This window comes from Gracilinanus agilis, chromosome 4, assembly GCF_016433145.1.
Source record: "Gracilinanus agilis isolate LMUSP501 chromosome 4, AgileGrace, whole genome shotgun sequence".
Taxonomy (NCBI): Eukaryota; Metazoa; Chordata; class Mammalia; order Didelphimorphia; family Didelphidae; genus Gracilinanus; species Gracilinanus agilis.
Genome location: NC_058133.1, coordinates 206505322 through 206508906, shown reverse-complemented (window position 1 = coordinate 206508906; position 3585 = coordinate 206505322).

The window sequence follows — 3585 nt, the reverse complement described above, 5'->3', positions numbered from 1 at the left end:
GAACCTAGAAATGGGACCAAATGAATCTCTCTCTTCCCTCCCCCAATACCAAGCCCCATCTGTTCCCTATGAGTCAGGGTTTGGCATGTGGGGTTGTTTGGGAAAGGGGGCAGGGGATGGTTGGGAGAGGGAAGAAATAGAGCGAGGGTTGAGGCACATTGTCCAGCTAAATAATATTTAACCGGTGACATGTGGAAGGGAGCCCTTTCCCTCCCAACCCCAGAGGCATTCCTTGGCCAGATGGGCACAGCAACCACCCGCACCACCCTCCTGAGAGTTCCCTGTAGTACAGCAGATAGCCTCACTTGGGTACTAGCCCCGTGGGGAAGAGTGAGGCACCCACCTCCTGCTGTTTGCTGTGCCTTGCCACGTGCTGTGTGCCCAGCTGGCTTTCTGTGGTGGTGGTGGTGGAGGGGCTCATTCCACATGTGTGAAATTCTTGGGTTGCTGGGTCAGCATCTCTCAAATGCTTTACATATGCCGATCTCTGGGTGGGGAGAGGGAGAAGGAGGTACCACTGAGGGGAAAGGAAAGTAGAGAGCAAGCCCCTAAAGGCGATAGGAAAGAGGGACCTTTAGGCTGGTTCTAGGAGGCAGGCACTAACTTTAAAGAAATGTAGAGGATGAAGTTTAACTAGTGTGTGTAGTATGGAGGGGGAAGGCAGAGGAAGCAAGAAAGAGGGTCCTCATAATAACAACAAAAACAATAATAATAGCTAACACTTATGTAGCACTTGTTTTTATAGATTATCTCATTTGAGCTTCACAGTAACCCCATAAAGTAGGGACAATTATTATCCCCATTTTACAGATGAGCAAACTAAGGCTGAGGCAGGTTGAAGTGAATTCCTCAGAATCACATAGCTAGCAAGTGTTGGAGGCAGGATTTGAACTCAGGTCTTCCTGGCTCTCAGTCCAGCATTATCCTAAGCCCCACCTCTAACTCTAACCTTCTCTGATTGTCCTACCAGGGGCAAATAAGTGGCAATGGCTGGAGTGCCAGATTTGGAGTCAGGAAGACCTGAGTTCAAATTTGACTTCAGATACTCACTAGTTATGTGACCAGGGGCAAGTCAATTAACCTCTATAAGTTTCCTCATCGGTAAAATAGAGATAATAATAGCACTTACCTTCCAGGGTTGTAAGGATCAAATGAGATAATAACTGTAAAGTAGCTTACATAGTGTCTGACCCAGAGTAATCTCTGTATGAATGTTAGCTATTATCATTATTAATATTATTGTTGTTGTTGGGGAGAGACTCTGGAAGCAGGTGCAAGCTTTGACTTGGGAACTCTGCCCTCTACTTCCTTTTACTATGCCTTCATTCCCCCTCCAGAAAGAGGAGTGAATGTTGGGTGTTCTTTTGGGGGGGGGGTATTTTCTGGATCTCTAATTTCATGGCTTCAGAAAACTCACAGTAAGAAAATTGCTTCTGCCAACACAAATCAGCAACTGTTTTGCACTATATAACATGACTGAGCTGCCTGGGGACTCTGGGTAAATGACTTACCCAGAGTCACACATCCAATGTGGATTGTGGAAGCAGGACTTGAAGGCAGGTTTTCCCAGATTTCAAGACTGAGTCTTCCTCTGCTATACCTGCAGGGAAAGGAAAAATATATGAGTGAGTACATGATCACATAATCAAGAGAGGGAAAGGAGCTCAAAAGCTATCTAGCTCTACCCTCTCATTTTATGGAGGAGAAAACTAGAGCCCAGGGAGGTTGTGATTTGCCCAGGATCATCTAGGTTCAGGTGGTCAACCATGGCACGCATGCCAGAGGGGGAGCACTCCAAGCCCTCTCTGAGGCATCACTCCAGTACAGAATTTGCCAGAGTTAGTTACTAAAAAGTCAGAGGGACATGGATCTGAGCTGCCCTCCTCTCCACGCATACCTGATGACATTTCTCAGTCTAAATGTTTGCCCCTCTAAAATGTTCACTATCCCCAGTTGAATTGCTTGTTGGCTAAGGGAGGGGGAAGGGTGGAGGGAAGGGAAAGAATATGAATCATGTAACCATGGAAAAATCTTCTAAATTAATTAAATAAATAAATGGAAAAATTTTGGTCACCAAAAAAAAAAATGCTTTTCAGCTCTAAAAATAAGTTCACCATCACTGACCTAGGCAGTAAGCTTCCAAACTAAGATTCGAGCCTAATTCCTCTGATTCCATAGTCTGTACCATGCTGGGAAGTGGGTATATTTGTGCTCTTATTTTTTTTTTAAACCCTTGTGCTTCTGTGTATTGTCTCATAGGTGGAAGATTGGTAAGGGTGGGCAATGGGGGTCAAGTGACTTGCCCAGGGTCACACAGCTGGGAAGTGACTGAGGCCGGGTTTGAACCTAGGACCTCCTGTCTCTAGGCCTGACTCTCACTCCACTGAGCTACCCAGCTGCCCCTATTTGTGCTCTTATTGTCAGAGCACATGTCTGAGTGCATGTAGGGCTTCCTAGAATCATAGAAAGTAAAGCTGAAAGAGAAAGAAGATGGAGGTGGTCTGATCTCAGCAGAGACCAATTGAAAGAATGGGGCGATGCTTAATGTAGAAAAGAGAAGACTCAAGGGAAGTGAGAGAGCCATCTTCAAATATCTGAAGGGCTCTTATATGGCATGGACAGCTAAATGACACAGTTGATAGAACTCAGGTCCTGGAGACAGGAAGACTCATTTTCCTGAATTTAAATGTGACCTCAGACACTTCCTATAGCTGTGTGATCCTGGGCAAGTCATTTAACCCTGTTTGCCTTAGTTTCCTCATCTAGAAAATGAACTAGAGAAGGAAATGGCAAACCACTCTAGTATCTTTGCTAAGAAAACCCCAAGTGGGTTGTGAAAAGTTGGAAAAGACTGAACAAAAACATTATCAATCAGGGTCAGGCAATAAAGAAGCTATATAATGGGTACATTATGTTTGCCTAGTGTTTGTCAACCACTGGCACACTATGTGTTCTAGATCTCTTTACGTTTGTGTGTTGGTGTGTATCATAATAATAATAGCTAACACATATAGCACCTACTATGTGCCAGGCAATGTGCTAAGTGGTTTACGGATATTATCTCATTTGATCCTTAAAACAATGTTGGGCAGTAGATAGTATCATTATCCCCATATTACCAGTATTGTGTACATTTTTGTGTGTCAGTGGTTGTGTCTCGTATTTATCCATCTATGTGAATTGCTTGGGGAGTGAGGTTGAAAGAGGGTTATAATGAATACAATGCAAATCATAACCCATTCAATAAGCATTTAAGTGCCCTACTAGGTACAAGTCACTGTACTAGAGACAAAGTAAAATGAAAAACAGTTCATAGGGGCAGTAAGGGAGCTCAGTGGATAGAGAGTCAGGTCTGGAGTCAAGAGGGCCTAAGTTCAAATGTGGCCTCAGACCTGAAAGGGAAGGAAAGGAAAGAAAAAAAGAAGGAAAGGAAGGAAAGGAAAGAAAAAGGAAGAGAAAGGAAGGGAAGGGAAGGGAAAGGAAGGGAAGCGGGAGGAGGAAGAAGGAGGGAAGAAGGAAGGAAGGAAGGAAGGAAGGAAGGAAGGAAGGAAGGAAGGAAGGAAGGAAGGAAGGAAGGAAGGAAGG